This window comes from Balaenoptera ricei, chromosome 4 (genome assembly GCF_028023285.1).
Source record: "Balaenoptera ricei isolate mBalRic1 chromosome 4, mBalRic1.hap2, whole genome shotgun sequence".
Taxonomy (NCBI): Eukaryota; Metazoa; Chordata; class Mammalia; order Artiodactyla; family Balaenopteridae; genus Balaenoptera; species Balaenoptera ricei.
In genome coordinates this window covers 142,863,050-142,884,065 of record NC_082642.1, presented here as the reverse complement: position 1 = coordinate 142,884,065, position 21,016 = coordinate 142,863,050, and the positions used below count along the sequence as shown (strand labels likewise).

Here is a 21,016-nt window from a genome sequence, read left to right as displayed (position 1 = left end):
TAAAACAGAACCCCAATCTAAAAGAGGAAAAGAGAAAAGGAAAAAAAAAAAAGAAAAGCCTTGGCTAAGGGGGCGGAGTTTAGGCAGGGGTGGGGTTTAGGGTGGGGTGGGACCTAGGCAGGTGGGGGCGTGTCGTTTGAGCATGGGGCGGGGCCTCTGCTTAGGACCTGCACGGAAGGGGAGGGGCAGCATGTCCAAGGGGGGCTTCTGGAGTGTGCAGTTCTGGAGTTTGGAGGTAGGGCCCTGGGTGAGGGTGTGTGGGTGGGGTTTAGGCCCAGTGCGGTTGGAGGGGGTCTCCGAGTGTAGAGCCGGGGCCCTGGGTGGGGGTGGGGCATGGTGGGGGGGGCTTGGGCTCTGCACTGCAGGAGGGAGGCTCTGAGGGCAGAGGATTAGGCCCAGGAGCCCAGCCGGCTCCCCAGTGCCTAAGTAGACAGGGAAAGTGCTGGCCACGTTCCCTTCCATTCCTTCACACCCCCTCCCGCACCATCTCCCCCAGGGTCTCCCATGTCCCCACTGGACCCCTAACCATGGGTGGGTCCCGCTGGGTGTAGGACGTCCTCCCCTCCCCCAGCCGCCCCTCAGGGGTGCCGGTCCCAGAGGTCCAGCCTTTGCTTTTGCTCCCCCTTCCCTCCCTCCCACTCCCTCAGGACCCGCACGGCTGGAGGGGGCCTCGGGGGGCAGAGGATCAGGCCTGGGAACTCAGCAGGCTCCCAGGGGCCCAAGTGGGCAGCGAAAACCTGACCACCCTCCCTTTGGATCCTCTGCCCTCCCAGTGGTTCCCCAATTTCCCCCTTCGGGCGTGGGACCCCTTCCCCTCCCCCAGCCGCCCCTCAGGGGCACCAGCCCCGTCCCGCCTCCACTTCTCCTCCCCCTTCACTCGCCCCACGTCCTACCCAGTCGCTGGGGGCTCCTCCCATCCCCTTAGGTGTCCGTGGTACCGCACCAGTGCTTGGTAGGTGCTCTCTTTTCTTCTCTTTTTTTTAATACTCATTTGATTCTCAAAATAACCCTGAACAGGCAAAGCAAATCGTGGGAAAAGAATCTGAAAAAGAATATATATATCTGAATCACTGTGCTGTACACCTGAAACTAACATGACATTGTAAATCAACTACACTTCAATTTTTTAAAAATAATAATAAAATAACCCTGGACAGGCAAAGCAAATAGTTGTTCCCTTTATTCTCCTTCATGAGCCTAGCTTTCCAAGAAGGCTGATCTTATGTCCACAGCCCTGGATACATTGACATACGCTGCTCCATCTGCCTGCAATACCCCTGCCCAGTTTTGGCCTGTTGAGATCTTTTTGAGCTTCCAAAACTTCTTTAGAAGATTTGTGATTCTTGGACCAGCATCATGAGCATCCCCTGGGAACTTGCTAGAAATTCACATTCTCTGGTCCCACCCCAGACTTTCTGAATCAGCAATGCTGGGTTGAGGAATTAGCAATCTAGCTTTTAACAAGCTGTCCAGCTGACTGTGATGCATGTAGAACTTTGAGAATTACTGATTTAGGATGTATTCAACTTACGAAAAGTTAATAAACAGGTGAGGATCTATTCTAGCCCACCAATAAGCCATTTAGATTTACCCATACTGTTGTGTCCTAAATCCACATGATAAAAACACCATATACCACAAAAAGTGCTTAAGGTGAAAACCTGAATGAAGTTAATGTATTTGATTAATTCATAAATACAACAGCTCCATTTATAGAAAAAGATACATAATTGCTGAGTAGTCTTAGATGAAAAGGTGTACTTCTCATGATTAAATACTAAAAATCAAAACATAATTTTTTTAAATTATCAAATTGGTAATTTTTTAAATCTGTCATACCCTGTCATAACGAGGGTAAGTGAAAAGGAACTTCATAAGCTATTGATCATTAAATGGGTATAACATTTTTCTGGAACTGCTTGCCTCTCCCTAATGAATTAAAATGTACAGTCTTCTCTAATTTGACACCATATTCCTCCAGATATCCTGGCCCACCTGTGGAGAAGAGAGGGACATTTCTACTGTCACTTGAAACCCCTCAGGACTATTTATATTTTTTTGATAAGCATCACTGCCTTTAAAATAACTATAAAGAAAGGACAAACGACATGCAGCAAACTTGGCTCCCCCTTCTCAGACTCCTCTTCAGTTTATATTTCTCTCAGTTTGGAGTTCAGTGCCCCTAAAATTGTAGGGAAATTGCAATACGTGATGTTGGCTGGAAATGTAGCATTTCAAGAAACTTAGGTGGAAATGGTTTTAAGTCCTGAGTCTAAATGATCAGTGAAAGTGTTAGACCATCTCTGTTTTTTTTTCTTCCAAGGATTTGTAGTCTTCTGTAACCCTAGAGATCTCAATTTCTATGCTATTCTGTAAAAAAAGAACGGAGATGCTTCCTAATGCACTATTGCTGCCCTCCTCCTGTTTTTTAGGGTGTTGTCGTCTGTCAAAACAAGTTCTTGGCAATTTTTTTTAATACTGAGAATGAACACTTGAAGCAAACCAACCAAATTTAAGTGTTTCGAGGATAATAATAATAATTTCAGGAATAGCCTCTCGGTTTTCTGCTAAGAATCAATCTGAATAGTTTCCAAATTGCTGTTGGCAATGGCAGTTATCATGAGGAAAACAGAAAAAAGAAGCTGTTTCAAGAAAACTAGGAATAGACACAGTCTGGGGGAAGTACCTTTTTAATCTAGTACTCAGGCCTTGCCAGAATGGATTTCAAGTTTATAGGCTAAGTCTCTGCTTTATTTCTCTTGCCTTCCTTTTGGCAGAAAACCAATTTTCAACACTTCAGTGCCTTCTTTCCATCTTGATGGAGAAGCTTTCTTATACTTGAAGTACCTCTTTTGGGTATAAGAGAGGAATTAAGTTGAGACTGTCTGCAGAGTTACTAAAACAAAGTTATCCAAAAAAAAAAAAAGGCCTAGTTTCCTGTCCAGTAAGTCAAATATTGTATGAATGTATGAGAGAGACCTTGCTTGCTTTCTAGATCTCTTTGATGTAAAATAAAGAGATGGGTCCACACTAGCAGAGCAGGCTAGTGTGATGAGCGTATTGACTCAACAGCTCATAGCTTAGGCTTCCTTCACTGCCCTGTGTGATTTCTGCACCTTTGTACATCAGCCATGGACAGAGGAAACTACCTGGCATTTGCTGGTTTGGTTGCTGTTAAGTCCTTGGATGTGAAAAGCACCTGAGAACTCATCCAGCGTACTCCGTGTGGAAGTTGTTATTCTGGAAGCCATGTGCTCTTGGGGCCAAGTGATGCCCAATAATGTTGGGGCATTCTTGTTAAAAATGCAGATCTCTGGGCTCCACCTCTGATTTACAAAAATCTTCATTTTCCTTACCCTTCCCAGGTGATTCTTAAATATTCAAAAGTTTTAGAACTCATGTTTATATGAAGTACCAAAAATACAAGGATTCTTACAGGCTTAGATTATGTTTCTGTTGGTCTTAAACGTCGAAGAATAGCAGTTGCTGTCATTGAAAATTAGCCATGTGGATTTCTAGTGGTGCTTATTTCCAAAGCAGTGACTATCTAAAATATTAAAGTGAAGCATTATTAACCTTGAAGTTCAAATTCATTGAGAATTTGTTTAGTTGTGACAGGGTTGGTGGCTATGTTTTCTTTATCCACGTTAAGACTTCTTATTAGCTATGAAAAGGGATTGGCATAAACAGCTTATTAACTTTGATTAACTCTCTCTAAAAGAAATGAACAAGCATAGGGCAGGCCCCAGTCAGCGAATGCTGTCTCTCTTAATGTTTTCCGCATTTGCTCTTTTATTTGCTTTCAGAAATTGTGAATTTACTCCTCTACCTACCAGAATCTTTTCTTCCCTCTTTAGATTCTTCACTTTCTATTATTGATACTGACATTTTACTCAAACAAATTACTCATTTAGGCTCTCTTCAAATCGAAAGTGATATTATTTTAATAAGGGATAAAAGGGAAAATTGACAAAATACACCTGGAGTTGTCAGCATTGTAAATGACAAACGGTAAAAGCTTAATCTTGGAGGATTGTCAGAGAGGCTAACATTAGCTCAGGAAGTGTGTGTCTCCTTACAGAATTGACAAAAAAAAATTCCCAAGACAAGGCACGCTGGGTACCAACTTCAGGTGCCAGACCTGAGAGCATCTCATTCTGTTAAGCAACAGTGTATGTATTTTTTTGATAATGCAGGAATGCAAATGATATTCCTTTGCTACTTAAAGTATCTCCTGTGGAGACTTGGCATAAAAGTCATACACCATCTATTTTTTTCCCCCAAAGCAAGTAGACCACATAACTGGAAATGTCCCAGACGTGTGAGGAAATTGTCCTTTGGAATTTTCCCTCTGCCTGTAGTGAAGGCAGGTAGCAGAGCAGCTAGCACTTGAGAACTTTCTTGGCAAATGGCCAGAAAAAGTAAGGAAAATGAAAAGCCCCAAAGGTCAAGTATACTTTCCAACCTTGGACTGTGTCACATTTGAAAGAAATCACTTCCTTGTCATTTTTATGAAAGGGGCAGGACATAAAATTCACTGCACATCCCTGGTGACCCACTGGTAATGTACACTCCTTTTCTCATCTTCAGCCATTACCTTTCCAAAAAAAAAAAGAAGAAAGCAACAAAATCCCTTTGAAAAAGCTGTTCTGACCTTTGCTCTTCCTTTGATCTGGGTATGACTAGGTGGGCATTCTAGTCAACTCAGGCTGCCATAATAAAATACCATAGATTGGGTGGCTTAAGCAACAGAATTTTTTTTTCTCACAGTTCTGGAAGCTGGAAGTCCAAGATCAAAGTCTCAGCAAGTTTGGTTTCTCCTGAGGCCTCTCTCCTTAGCTTGCAGATGGCTGCTTTCTTGCTGTGTCCTCACGTGGCGTTTTCTCCTTACACAACTGAGAGAGATCTTCCAGGCTTGTTGAAATAGGGCTCCACCCTATGACCTCATTTTACCTTAATTACCTACTTAAATCTCCTGTCTCCAAATGCAGTCACATTAGGGCTTAAGGCTTTAACATATGAATTTGGGGGCGGGGGGGGGAACACAATCCAGTCCATAATAGTTGGCTACACCATGTTTTTGGATAGATCCAGTGTACCCCGTCTTCAGTATTCCTCAACCATCATCTATTTAGTGCATGTGGGTTCTTTCATCCTCAGAAAGTCAAGGGAGGCCATGAAAGACATTTTTCCTGCTTCTCTACCCTAAGTCATTGAAACCAGTTTTCATGTCAGCAGTCTTCCACTCTCTCTTTGTCAACTTCAAATACAGACCTCTTTGATATATAAAAAGCATACACTGGACATGGAGAGATTTGATGGATTTTTAATTTTATTTATTTATTTATTTATTTATTTATGGCTGTATTGGGTCTTCGTTTCTGTGCGAGGGCTTTCTCCAGTTGCGGCAAGTGGGGGCCACCCTTCATCGCGGTGCGTGGGCCTCCCACCATCGCGGCCTCTCCTGTTGCGGAGCACAGGCTCCAGACGCACAGGCTCAGTAATTGTGGCTCACGGGCCCAGCCGCTCTGCGGCATGTGGGATCTTCCCAGACCAGGGCTCGAACCCGCGTCCCCTGCATTAGCAGGCAGACTCTCAACCACTGCACCACCAGGGAAGCCCTGGATTTTTAAATGTTGTTCTTTTACTAATTTCTCCATATTCTTCTCTTCATCTCTAAGTGACTAAAGCCAAGCATTCCCAGTGTTGGGGCATAAGGACAGACCAGATAGGATAACCAAGTAGAGCAGGATAAATCCACAACCAGGTATTGGTAGCCATCTTTTCTCATGTCTTGAGCCAAAAGTCACAAATAACCTAGTTGTAGTAAACATTCATTCTGTAAAATATTCTATTCCAATCATCCATATCTCATACAAGAATAAAAGTAAAACTTTAGGCCCCTGGAGAAGTTTCATTAAGTTCCAGCTTGTTGAATGGACTCTAAGTTAAAATTGATATGCTGAATGTTACAGATGACTCCAGCTATTCAAGCATCACTCCGTTTAGCTGCTGAATGGAGGTATGACCTACGTCATACTGGCATATGCAGACTTAGTTCTGGCATGAGAGATGGTTATGCTTTCATCACCCTAAAGTTAATAAAACCTGAAACCTGCCAGGCATTTACCATGCGTTGTGCTGCCAAGGACAATTCAGCTTCCAGCTTCTTAGAAAGGACATAACGTAACCTCTGTGTTTACAAGGTTTTTGAAACTGAAGCCCTTCCACTTCCTTGCTGAGCTTGCATTGACACTGGTACCCAGAATTCCCGTGCAGCCAGTGAGGGTCCAGAAAAGGAAGTGGATGATTTCCCTGTAGAAGCGAGGAGAGATGCTGAGAGCTGAAACAGAGAAACCTTTTGGTCTCCATTGAAGCACTTTCTGGTGTTCAGAGGGAAAACATCTCTGCACTGATGGGGCCAAATTAGGCTATTCGATTATAGAGCTCTTCACTCCTCTCCAATCCACTTATCCCAGCCTTGAATAAAGGGCCCCCTAAAAATCTACATTCTACTCTTGTATGTTTATTTATAGTCAGAAATGGCTATCTCATTAGCAGATGGTTAATATTCGCTTATATGGGTAGTGTAATAGTTTCCTAGGACTGCCAGAACAAATGACCATAAACTGGATGGACTAAAACAACAGAAATTTATTCTTTCACCATTCTGGAGGTTAAAAGTCTAAAATGAAGGTGTCCACAGGACCATGCTCCCTCTGAAGAGCCTAGGGGAGTATCTGTTTCATTCCTTTTTCTTGCATCTGCTGTGGCTGATAATCACTGACGTTTCTTTGGCTTGTAGATACCTCACTCCAACCTCTGCCTGTGTGTCTTTTCCAGTACGACCAAGAGCCCGCCTTACTCCTGTAGGGTCCATATGGGATTGAGGGCCTTATTCTAGTATGATCTCGACTTGATACATCTCCAGAGACCCCATTTCCAAATAAGGGATATTCAGAGGCACTGGCGGTTAGGACATCGGTATATTTTGGAGGGGGAACACAATTCAACCCATACCAGGCAGGTTTTTTTGATTTTTTGTGTATTTTTTGGCCACACCGCACAGGCATGGGGGATCTTAGTTCCCCAACCGGCGATAGAACCCGCGCCCCCTGCAGTGGTAGTGCAGTCTTAACCACTGGACTGCCAGGGAAGTCCCAGGCAGTTTTATTTTTAATTTCCTTTGACTTCTACAAATCCAAAAAATTGTCCAAGTTTCTTTCTAAAACATTATCAAATTTAAGTCAAAGGACTGCATGTTTTTTTATGACCTCTTCATTTAAAAAAAAAATTTCCATATTTAATTGGTTCAAATTGTGAAAGGCTTTAAATCCTTTGCATTTGCTTGAGGCTGATTAATGAGTAAATTTGTAAACCATGACTGTTTTAATTAGCCAAGGTTAATTAATGTTTACTGCACTTGGAAGATGAAAAGACATGGATAAATGCACCGTAATGTGAATCATTTTTTAATTTGTTGTTGAAGCTTATAGTACATTCGAATAAAGACTGCTTATATCACAAACACACACACAAAAGGTTGTTGGAGCCCTGTGGTAATTAGTGTAGAGGGCTCTAAATTTTGAGGTTAATTATTTACATATTATTGAAGATGATCATGTTTTGATACTGTATATTCAGAGAAAGCTAGTTATATTTTTAATCTGATTGTGTAAAAGGGGGAAAGAATAGAAATCTGAGACCAAACTGATAACTCTTTATATAGTATATCATAATTTAAGATGAAGTCTGTTTTTTGTTTTTTTATTTCTGAGTTGAGACTTTTTCAGAGCAGGGTGGAGGAGAGAAAAGGTTAACTCTGCTGAGATGAAAGTAACATTTTTAAGCAACCTTTTTGAAGAAGGGAAATTACTAGAATTCCAGGTAAGTTTTCAACAGGAAAAGCATCAGCGGCTTGGACGAGGTCTAGTGCTGAGATTGGAAAGTGCGGAGATTAGAAACAGTTTAGAAGGACAGACTAGGGCAAGATCCCTGTTACAAGGCAGCAAGGAGTGTATCGTGGAAACAGTTGTCTCAGGCAGCAAAATGGGTTATCCATTCTTGGTGAGGACGTGGTCATCTGGGGTAATTTTCCACCATGTTCAACGGAACACACCTCTGGCACCAGGATTTGTGGCTTATAGGGAACTTGAAGCAGAGCTGGCTGGCCTCAGTGACAGCACCCCCCCCCCATTTCATGTCATCATTGTCTGAAGGGAGAGCTTATTCAAAGGTAAATTAGCAAAAGGGTTGGGTCTACTTTATTTTTTATCTCCTACACAGTTTTCTCATTAGTTCTTTGCAGAATAAAAAAAATAAGGTTGCTTTTTTTTTTTTATCATCTCATGGGTGCTCATACTGAAATGATTGGATTTAAGCGGGGGTGAGGGGAAGACCTGTGAAGCTTTCTGGATGCAAAATACTTTGCTCCCTGCCGTTCTTAACAGTAACCACCAATCTGATGTTAAGCACAGCAGTTCAACACCGTAAAGAATTTTTAGTGAGGATGCGACACTTCACTGTGGATGGAACTGTTCATTATCGAGCAGAATTCAACGTACGATAAATCCCTCTGGGGGGAATCTAATGTGGGCTTTTTTACTGAAATACCTGGGAAAGTGGGAAAACTCCCCATTTTCATCCCAGTGCCTACCAGTGGGCCTGTTTCAGTCTTTCCATGAGCTCTCCAGGCCCATATTTCCAGGGGCTCCAGACCTCTCCACCATGATGTGTTGGAATATCACAAACTCAACATGTCTAAATAGAACCTGTCTTTCTCCCCCCATATTTGCACTTTTGATGGGCAAAACTGAGGTCAAGAATAAAAATATCACCAGCCACCCGATAGCACCTCCACGCCTATCCCAGTCACAGCCTCCCCTGTGCACCTCCCACCACCTCCAAAGTAACACTGTTGTTTTTTCTTTGTATCACTTCCTTAAATGGCTTTCAGTTTTTATCACTAGTGTACATCCTTGCCCACTATCTTCTTCCCCTTTTTTTTTAATGTTGACATGTCTCTTTAGGATTTTATAATCCTCAGGTTTCCCCTCTCTCCTTTTCTTTTCTTTATAATTTACTTATTACTGAACTGCAGGCCACTCAACCCATGGAATAACCATAGTCTGGATTTTGCTAATGGCATACTCTTTGTGCAGGTCAGTATATTCCTTTGCCCTGTGTATATCCCACAAATGTAAAGCCCCTAGCTTCTGTCTAAGCTGCTTCCCTTTTCACCTCCCTTGTGTCCCAGGAACCAGAAGAGTCCCAACTCTTGGGCAGCCCATCCTCTGTGCCTTGATCCATGCACTTGTATCTACTAGAACAGTAGTCTGTCTTCCTTAGCAAACCTGTAATATCACTATCTCCCCCACCCCAAAGTCCCAGTTTGTTTCTTTCTTGCTCTGTCTATACCCCTTACCATAGTATTTGTATAGGAATTACTTTTATGTCCATCTTTCCTCTGAGGCCGTGAGCTTTGAGTAAAAAGAAACTGCCTTAGTTATTTCCTGCACTGGCCTGGAAGATGTAGGATTGCTGAACAGCTGAATAAATGAATGAATGAATGAGCTCATTAATTAATAATAAAATGATTCTAATTTTCTTGACTCCAGATTAATTTTCTTAAAGTGAGTCCTTTCAGCCTCTCCACATCTGCTCTATTAATGCTTCCCCAAAGACAGACACTTTGCATCCATCTCCAAGCTTCAGATGCCAAGCACTTCCCATCGCCAGGCTTGGTTCCCCCTGTATTGTTAAGGGATCCCGTGAGTCTGCTACTGCAGAAGAGAAAGAACCATTGCTGTCCTAAAAATGTTCATTGCAGAACCATTTTGTGTTAAAGAAAACAAAAATAGGCCAGTGTGCAGAAGAGCATAGAGGGCTGATGTGGTTTTTTTCAATCTGCATAAATGAACCTTTCAGATGCACCACCACGTATACAAACATGCTACGCTGTCTACAGGAACAGGAGCCTCCCCCCTTGTGATTTGCGCTGATCTTATCCACCCTCGCCTGCACCCCTTCTGCTTACCAGCATAAATCTTAGGCTCTTTGCATGAAATCACCTATGTATGCGTGTTGAAAATGTTACTTTCTACCATGAGCTAGCCAGCCTTGGTAATCGATACCTTACGTCCTTCAAAATACGGGCATACCTAAGAGATAATTGCAAACTCGGTTCCAGACCACCAGAATAAAGTGAATATCTCAATAAAGCTAGTCATCTGAATTTTTTGGTTTCCCAAGTGCATGTCCAAGTTATGTTTAAACTATGCTGTAGTCTTTTGTATGCAACAGCACTGTGTCTAAAAAACAACGTACTTAGTTCAGCTAGAAAATACCTTATCGCTTAAAATGCTAACCATCATCTGAGCCTTTATCGAGCTGTAATCTTTTTGCATTGGTAACATCAAAAATCACTGATCACAGATCACCATCCGAATATAATAATAATGAAAAAGTTTGAAATATTGCAACAATTACCAAAATGTGATCCAGGGACAAAAAGTGAGCAAATGCTGCTAGGAAAATGGCACCAATAGACTTGCTTGACACAGGGTTGCCAGAAAGCTTCAATCCGTAAAAAAATGCAAAGCACAATAAAGCGAAGTATTGCCTTTATTGTATGCCTGTATAGAGTTCTGTCAATTAGGCGTTTTTCAGATATGAATCAATTAGCGTGCACTGTTCTCATAGCATAGCAGAGAATGATTACTAGCTGTTGAGAGGGGCACTGTTGCCCATAGGGTGTCTCTTACCCAGGTGAGAAAGACTCTCTCACAAGTTTGGGAGGAGGCGCCAGTCAGACAGGACCACTGCTTACAGTGTGCAGGTTGGACAGGACACACTGGTAGGGGCATCGCTCAGACTCCCTCCCTTGTCACGTGCAGCTGGGGGTACAAGGTGGAGCTGAAATCCAGTCTGCACAGAGCTTGACAAGCCATGTGCCCCATATGTGACTCACATCCTGTGGGCTGGTGAGGGCCTGGCCTTTATCAGAAGTAAAGGTGATGTTTTAATCTCCAGCTGCTCTCTCTTAGTTGGTTTAGAGCTGAGGTGGAGCAAAAGGGGGGATATCGTGGGTTGGTACCCAGAATGCCCCAGCATCTATGGCGAAGCCTCCAGGGGAGTATGTGCTCAGATTGTATACAGCTGCCAGAATGACTTTGCATTTATAAAAGTGTATGCAAGAGCAGTTAAACAGTCATTTGAGTACTTTTTAAAAATAATCTTCCTCATTATCCTTTCTTGTGTTCACTAAAAGCATGAGCAATTTTTAAAAAATGAAATGTGATACTGACCCAGATAGAGCAAACCTCAGGTTTTATTTCATGTTTCCAATTTACTGTATAGCGGAGAACTTATAAGTACAAAGAAACAAACAATAAACTGTACCAACTATGCAGAACAACCTACCAGAGAACAAAGAAATACATACTCTGGAATGGAACTGGAGAAATACGGATTCTTGTGATTGCGTCTCTCTGTGTCCTCAAATCTGATAACTCCAATTCCAGGGGCCTTCTCCAGTAATCTCACAAAATTCTGTGTCCTTGACCACAGTCCTAACAACTAGATACTAAAGTGATGAGGGGACGAGATGAAATAATTGATTCCGTAAAGGGTAAAACTATGTTAAAAATTATTTTTGGTGGGATGGCAAGTGAATTTTTGTTTCTTTTGTTTTCTTTGCACTGAATGTATGTGACTCATAATTAGCACCAAACTACATTTTTATATAAGGAGGGATCACAGTGAAGTGATGCTGCAGGGGTTAGGCTCTTAAAGACAATTTTGAAGAGAAAATTCTACATAATCATAATTACTTTGAAACTCCTTGAGCTTAGCCATAAAAGTATATATCTCTCAACTACCCCAAGACAGCCAGTTTTTCCTCTAGCATGTGAAGAGACAAATGCTAGGTTTGTCTAGAATTTAGACATTTAGTCTAACAAATGCTAGGTTGAAGACCATAAGAAATAATTGACTTTTGTTTAAGGGATATAAGGCATAACAATCACATTTATTTTAATTTAGTTTGCAGCGGACATTTAGTCTGCATCTGCTTACATTCATGGACATATATGCATTTTCACTATATGTATTAACCAGAGGAAAACATCCATACATACACAGGCTAAAGCTGGCATTACAGATTAGCCCTTTACACTGAAATTCTTCACTATGTGTTGTTTCTTCAAAACTAGGACACATTTATATATGTGAATTACGCCCTCAACACAGCATGCTTTGAGATTCTTTCTGTAATATGTAAACTTGGTTTTTAGCTTAAACTTTAGAAGATTTTTCCCCTCAGGATTGCTTAGGCTCCTGACTACCCAGGCGGGACCAAGACTTCTACTGTGGTTGGAAATAAGATCAGGTCATTGGCTCAAGTTCCACAAGTAAACATGAAGTAGGATAGAAACCAGGGAGCCTGACTGACTTTTATCTTGATTTCTGACGGCCATTGGTAGGTCTAAGTTGTTTGATCTGCGTTGTTTGAAAGTCAAAAGGAAATTTGTCTTGAAAAGGAACAACTTCTGTACGCTCCATTTGAAGCGAGACAAGTGATGCTTCAGGAAAATGTCACTTGCAACAAGGGATGTTCTCACAAGTGACGTGTAGCCATGTTTGTATCACCTTCAGGGATAGTTTGTTGCCATAAGTGGACAAAGCATGCTCCATTTAAAATCTCTGCCCAAGAAACTACTAAAGAAAAATAAACCCAGATTCAGACATGGAGTCTGAATTTTGAGACTGTGAGAGATTTTCAGGGTTGATAGTGTAGCTAAAAATAAGAGGACTGACCCAGTTTTCTGGGAGGTCAAAATAAAAACTAGATTCGTGGAACAGTTTTGCTTTGTGATAATATATCTCATTTTTTCCTCAGGTTGGAAAATATGGCAGCCTTGTAAATTTAAATCGCTCAAAATCCAAAGCAGTCTAAATTATCTTAAATTTGACTCAGAATCGGTGAAACCTAATGACAGTTCATGTAGCCATCATACTTATACCAGTCTACCAGAGAAAGGGAAATCTAAAGAAGTGGGAGGGGTGGGATAGGGAGGGTGGGAGGAAGAGAGCCGCAAGAGGGAAGAGATATGGGAACATATGTATATGTATAACTGATTCACTTTGTTATAAAGCGGAAACTAACACACCATTGTAAAGCAATTATACTCCAATAAAGATGTTAAAAAAAAAAAAAAGAAGTGGGAGGTGGGTGAGAGGAGAAACTGCTGCTGAGGGTGGACCATCAAAACAGGAGTGGCAGGTAAGCCTCACTTAGAGAAGGGAGCAGTTCATGGCTGTGCAGCTGGGAACCACCTGGCCTTTCAGCTCTGCCCCACCATCAAGAAGCTCTGTGACCTTGCACTCCGGCTCTGTGATTACCTTGGTTTCTTCACGTGTAAAAAATATATCATTAAATTCATCACTTTCCAAATCGATCAAAAATAATGTATGCAAAACAGGATGCTTGTGATGATAGATGTGGATGTATTTTTATAATAGTAGTTTCTGATCAAAGTGAAATAGCCATGTCCTCCATAAAATGGTTTTTTTTCAATGGAATAGTGAGAAGGTTGCACTAGGAATCGGGATACTTGTGTTCAGGTCCCAGTTCTGCTACTCGATAACTTTAAATGTATTTCTCGAGGTTGGTGTCACAGTTTGCTCAATTGTCATTGGGGGTAGTAGTCCCATTATGAAGGTTGATGTGGGTATCAAATGAGCTAACAGCTATGTAAAGGCCACAGGCATGGAAGGCGTCATTGGTGCCGTTGATCTCATGCCATCAAGATGTCATAGCATGACACAGTTCCATCACAGTATTGCTGTCCCACCAGTCACACGCAGATCGAAACATCCCAGCCGTGTGCAGTAATCACTTGAAGTCCACATAGGTTCTCCCCCAAATCAGCATTTCAAACAACTTCTGCTCCATTGAACTCTAAGTCAGTCCACGCTTAGACGTAAATTCAGTCTTTATAGGGGAGAGCACAGCAGTGAAGTATGTCCTCTGGTGCCCTCTACTTTTTTAAGTACATTATTTTTCTCAGGGTCTGAATAACAATGACCTGTTTGTTTCCTGAACACTTTCCTGCTCTGGCTCCTATGTAATTTCCTGCCTGACAAATAGTCTGGCAAAACAAAGGAAATTCATAACTAGTCTTTCCTTTCCTGTGGCTCTCTGGTTCAGAAAAATGTTATCGTGAATGACAGCTTCAAGGCAATAGGGTGGGTTGGGTTTATGAACACGCCTTTGAGGTGTTTTGCAGCAAGGTTTCTTCTGGCAATATTGTTTCTTGGCCATACTCACCTTTCACACCTTGTTTTGTTTTGAGGCTTGTCTTGTAGGAAGGGGATAACTGAGGCCATTTTGTAGGGATGCCTTTGTACACCTCGTGGCAGTGGTCAGACTGTAATGTGCTTAAGACTCGCCTGGGATCAGATGTATTATGCTAAGTGAAATAAGCCAGATAGAAAAAGACAAATACTGTATGATATCACCTATATGTGGAATCTAAAACATACAACAAACTAATGAATACAACAAAAAAGAAGCAGACTCACAGATAGAGAGAACAAACTAGTGGTTACCTGTGGGGAGAGGGAAGGGGGGAGGGGCAGTATAGGGGTAGGGGATTAAGAGGTAATATGTCTAAAATAAGCTGCAAGGATATATTGTACAACACAGGGCATATAGCCAATATTTTATAATAACTATAAATGGAGTATAACCTTTAAAAATTGTGAATCACTATATTGTACACCTGTAACTTATATAATATTGTACATCAACTATACTTCAGTTTTTTAAAAATTGCCTGGGGATCATGTTAAATGTGCAGATTGTTTCCCTAGCTCTGGGTGGAACCCGAGATTATGCATTTCGACAAGCTCTCAGGGGATGCCCACACAGCAAGATTATAAATAACAGGATTCAAAGTGAAGAAACTACAAAGACCATCCATCCAACTTCCCCTAATTTTATGGATGAGGAACCAAGGCTTAGGGAGTTTCAGAGGCCATGGTGACGTTAAGTATAATGAACAGCGTGGTAGTTATATGCTAAGCCATGTATCAGACATGCACAGACTGTGATTGGAAAATTAAATCTGATCTCATCGTCCTGGTGTGGGCAAAATGCCTAGAATGGATGACAGCAGATTTATAGTAGAGCTTCTTGATGGGGAAAAAATTACATCCCTTTTATAAATACATCCATTGCAGCTGTGGCAGTTGCAGGGGTGGCACGGTGGAGGGATGCATTGTACAGAGGTGTAATCCTCAGTCCTTTTAAATGCATAAGTAATCATTTGTTAAAATATAAGAATTGATCATGTGAGACTCTCCTGTTAGACAAGGTTGATAGGAAATTTCCATTGGGGAAGAGGCTGCAGATAAATGTGTATTTTTCCACTAGGAACCAGAAGAATCAGAAAATTGGGGAAAAATGAAGATAGCGATGCAGGGTCAATTCTATACAGTAGAAAAACCAGCAAGCCTGAGCATGTTCACCGGTCTCCAAATCAGACCTTTAATAGCCATGTTTCACAGGGGAAAAGACTGAGGTTGGACCTCCTCTATGTGAAGGATGTTTCCCACCCACCCCAAATGTGTTTAAAGGATGGAAAAGGTAGTTCAATAATTAACAACTGAAGCTTGTAGAAAAACTGATTTAATGTTTATAAACTTCATTTTCTTGAAACCTAAAATATGGCAGTTAAACTTTCAGAAGGACTTTGGCTAGTGGATTAATAATTAAAAGAAGATCATTAGATGAATTATCTAGGATTCATCTGTTTCCCATTCATAGTCCTTTATGAGGCCATTTCTCTCAAAATGAATTATCCTGGAAGTCTATTGCTTTTACAAAAACAAAATATGGTAGTCATTTGAAGTTGAAATCACTACTGGGGATCTCTTTTGATGTTGCTTTCTTTTTTTTAAAAAATAAATTTATTTATTTATTTGACCGCGTTGGGTCTTCGTTGCCGTGCACGGGCTTTCTCTAGTTGCGGCGATGCACGGGCTTCTAATTGCGGTGGCTTCTCTTGTTGCGGAGCACAGGCTCTAGGTGCGTGGGCTTCAGTAGTTGTGTCTCGTGGGCTCTAGAGAGCAGGCTCAGTAGTCGTGGCACACGGGCTTAGTTGCTCCGCGGCATGTGGGATCTTCCGGGACCAGGGCTCGAACCTGTGTCCCCTGCATTGGCAGGTGGATTTTTAACCACTGTGCCACCAGGGAAGCCCTGATATTGCTTTCTTTAAAATATTTTAAATATTTTCAATGATAGCTAAGTGGTGGTGTTTCGTTTTCTTTCTCTTATTTACTATAAGTATGCCTGATACACATCCTCAAAACATTTTTAGGAGGGCAACATACAGTGGGGTTCATTGCATGTTTAATATTTGAAATTAAACCTCTTTTTATTGTTTAAACTGTAGGTTAAATATTACCACCATTGAATTCAGTTAAATATTTCCACTTTTAACTGCAAGGCTCATATGCTTGGGTATTACAGAAGATATTTAACTACAGAGGTAACTGCTGCAATTTTGGGCAGTATCAGTTAGCCTTTAAGAAAATAAAGAGTCTTGGGGGGGGAATGTGCCTTTTAGTTGAATACAGCAGTTGGCAAATGTAGATGCTTAAAAGCTTTGACATCCCAATATATGCCATCAAAGCATTGTAATAAAATATTAAATTAATTCAGATAAAAAGATAATCCAGGGGCTTTCCTGGTGGTGCAGTGGTTGAGAATCTGCCTGCTAATGCAGGGCACACGGGTTCGAGCCCTGGTCTGGGAAGATCCCACATGCCACGGAGTAACTAGGCCTGTGAGCCACAACTACTGAGCCTGCGCGTCTGGAGCCTGTGCTCCACAACAAGAGAAGCCACGATAGTGAGAGGCCCGCGCACCGCGATGAAGAGTGGCCCCCGCTTGCCGCAACTAGAGAAAGCCCTCCCACAGAAACGAAGACCCAACATAGCAATCAATCAATTAATCAATCAATCAAAAAAAAAAAAAAAGATAATCCATCGGGGCCACCAACATAGTAGAAGTGTGGTTTCTGTGTAATTAGTCTGACCACAAAATTCAAAGATAAAGTCCCACTCAGAATGAACAATGAAATGATCATATTTGGCTTTGAATTTTTTTTATTATCATAAGAGGAATTGCCTGGTGCCAATTGTGTTAACAGTTGGTAAAATCCTGAGCCCTTAATAATGTCAAGAAGTAGGTGACCGTCTTAGACATTTTATGGTCACAAAATTGAATTCTACTGCAGCTAACAGTAATCCATCATTTCCACCCTCTTTTCTTCCCTTAAACCCAACACTGACCTCATTGTTCCAAGTGAGATGACCAAAGGTGGTTGTTTCTAAATCTCCTATGTTAGATAGAGATAGGAAAGTGGATTTCTGCTTTGGTACCAAAAGTTTTTTTAAAGCTTAAGTGCTTCTCAGTCTGCCAAAAATGTAATGTTTGTTGAATATTTTTTTCTTTCATTTTCTGAAAATGAATATAATAAACCAGGAAAATTAACCACCATGGGGCTCTACATTTTAGCAGCCATTTGGGGGAAATTTCCTGCCAACAGTATAAAAAAGAAAAGGGGGCACACCATGATTTGCTGCAATCTAAAATGCCGTGCCTCTTTTATGAAGCACAGATGTAAGATTTTCCACTGTGACAGTTCCCTACACTATCTTTTTTACTGCCATGGCTGAGATGGGTACAGGACTCCCCCCAGCTCCCATGCCTGGGAAATGCCTATTTGAGAGGACAAAAGCAGTAACCATTCCATAGGGCTCGTGGTGTTTAGGTCAGCTTACAACGTAAACGTGGAAGACATTATGGAACAGTCATGCTTATAATGCCTGGTTTCTCCATTTACTCTGTAAATGAACAGTCCAGTGATGAGAATAAGAGTGATCCTGGATAGGTAGGGGTTAAATCAGGGAGGTTGGTGTTATGTAGCCCAGGACTTGGATTTCAGCACTGATGCTTACTGGCCATGGAATCTTGAAGAATCCATTCACCTCTCCCGGCCTCAGATTCATGTTCTGTAAAGGTAATGATGCCTGCCTCATAAAGTTATTGGAAGGAGAGCTGTAGAAGAAGGGGCATTGGAGCTGGGCCCAATACAATGAACTCTATAAGAGTTCACTATAGTTTATATAAGCAGAGATGGGCTTCCCAGGTAGCAGGAACAGAGAGCAAAGGTGTCCTGAGGGGAATGCATGGTCCCATCTGAGAGTAATCCAGACCGTTCAGAAGTGGTATTATGATTCTGACACCAATTCCAACATGTGGAGTTCTCCACACACCAACAAGTGATTCTCCAGCGTTAGCTGAGTGTCCTGCAGTTCAACGCAATGCTGATACTACTACCTGGAAGGTAGCGTCAGAGTCCACAGGTCAAGCAAGGGCTGAGTCCCACAAGACTTCCCACCCCGCTCCCCTCCACAGCCAGTCTCGAGTCCTGGTTGTCACCTGGCCTTCTGATGGCCATCTGTGAATCAGAGACTCCAGCCACCTCCTCCTCAGGTTCTATTAATTTCCTAGAATGGCTCACAGATAAATGTTTTACTTACTGGATTTTTAATAAACCAGCAGGTTTATTAAAAAAGGATTTAACTCAGGAACAAGAGAAGGATAGGGCAGAGTATGTGGGAAGGAGCTCAGAGCTCTCCTGCCCCCTCCCAGCCCAGCACGCTCCCACATCTCCACGTCACGTGTTCACCAATGCTGAAGCTCTCCGAACCCTATTCTTTTTTTTACATAGCATATCTTTTAAATGTTTACTTTCTAATTGTTGTGAGTATATAATACAGCTGAGTTTTTATATTGACCATTTATTCCACAGCCTTGCTAAATTCACTTATTAATTCTTTTCTTCCCTTTTTTTATTGAGGTATACTTGATTTATAATATAAGTTTCAGGTGTACAGCATAGTGAGTCACAATTTTGAAAGCTTATACCCCATTTATAGTTATTATAAAATGTTGGCTATATTCCCTGTGCTGTACAATATATCCTTGTAGCTTATTTATTTTACACATAGTAGTTTGTACCTCTTAAACCCTTATCCATATCTTGTCCCTCCCCTCTCCCCACTGGTAACCAGTTCTCTTTATCTGTGAGTCTGTTTCTTTTTTGTTATATTCACTAGTTTGTTGTATTTTTCAGATTCCTCATATAAGTGATATTATACAGTATTTGTCTTTCTCTGTCTGACTTATTTCTCTAAGCATAATACTCTATAGGTCCATCCATGTTGTTGCCAATGGCAAAATTTCATTTCTTTTTTATGGCTGAGTAATACTCCATTGTATGTATATGTACCACATCTTCTTTATCGATTCACCTGTGGTGGACACTTAGGTTGCTTCCATATTTTGGCTATTGTAAATAATGCGAACCCTATTCTTTGGGGTTTTTACAGAGGCTTCATTACATAGGTATGTTTGATTAAATCATTGGCCATTGGGGGTGAGGCTGAAAGTTCTAACCTTCTAAGCATGTTGTTAGTTCCCCTGGTGACAAGCCCCCATCCTTAGGTGACCTAGGGGCTTTCAGAAGTCACCTCATTAATGGAACAAGACACCTTTATAGGTCTCATCACCTAAGAAGTTCCAAGGGTTTTAGTACCTCTGTGCCTATAAAGACCAAATAAATATTTCTTATTATAAATCACAATATCACAGGTGTATACAGCAAAGAGCTGTGAGCCTGATGGCTAAAAAGATGAGGTGGGCCCAGATCCCAGAGGGCCTTTAACATTTGGCAGAGGAGTTTGGGATTAAGTCATTAGAAACTGAGAAGCCGTTGAAATGGGGTGGAGCCATTCTTTAATATCAGGAAAAGATCTGGCAAACAGAGGAATAAAAATTAGAGGAGGGAGAGCACTGAGGAGAGAATTATCACAATTATCCAGGCAAAAAGTAATGATGGCTCAAGGGAGGTGGGTAATGGAAAAGGGGAGTGAGAAATGAATACGAGAGAATCCAAAAATGGAATTAAAAAGGAGCCGTCAGTAATTCAAGTATGGGACACAAAAATATAGAGTCACAGATGGTTCTGAAGGTTTCAAGCCTGTGGCTGGGAGAATAGTTCTGCCATGATTAGAAAATGGGAAGGCAGGAGGAGAGCCTTGAGCTCAGTTTTGTACATACTAAGTTCATGGAAGATCTAAGTTAATAGTTCCAGCAAACTGTTAGAAATATATACACTAGAGTGGGAGGGAGAAGTCAGAGCTGGGGAAATACATTTCAGATTCAACCAAAAGTAGGGAGTCCTTAGCGTTTTAAGAGTGGTTGGGATTTCCAAATGAAGAACTGAAGAAAGAGATGGAAAGAGATACAAGAAGAAAATGACAGAGACGAAGAGATTAGAAAAAATGAGCAGAGAGTTACTCAGAGAAATCACAGGAAATAAGCTCAGTACTGTGTATACAAGACAAAGAGAAAAAATTTCCAGATGGAGGAAGAGGTTAAGTGATGGTAAATGCCACAAAGACACCAAGAACAACATGGCGCCAGGTGGGGCCAGGAGCGGATCCCGCTGGCAAAGGTTATTCATTCCCTCACAAGATGAACATGTAAGCACCAATAATTATTCCAGAAGATCCTCTCTTTATATTTTAACTACTTAACAGTCACAAGCATAAGATTTATATAAAAGACCCATTTAATTTATTAAAGTAGACATTGGCTAAGTTATTAGCCATTACCTATGACTCTGTAAGACATGAAAAAACTGGAAGAAATGTAATGCGGGCCTTTTATCTGTATGGGAAAGGTCATTGCAAGCATCAAATATTGAATTTTAGAATGGTACCCCAGCAAACAGATATATATTATAACTCAAATTAGACTTCAAGAGGACCAATTTGCTTGAGATTTTATCATTTAAAATACCTTGCAATAAAACTGACTTCATAGAAGGACATTAATCTCATACTTTAATGCTAGTCCGTCAAACTGTTTTAATAGATA

General features: G+C 41.3%; 1 protein-coding gene across 5 annotated transcripts in view; it reads left to right on the top strand.

Moving 5' to 3' along the window:
* APP (amyloid beta precursor protein) overlaps positions 1-21,016 on the top strand; it is a 275,532-nt gene that overhangs the window by 225,571 nt on the left and 28,945 nt on the right. The window lies entirely within an intron of this gene.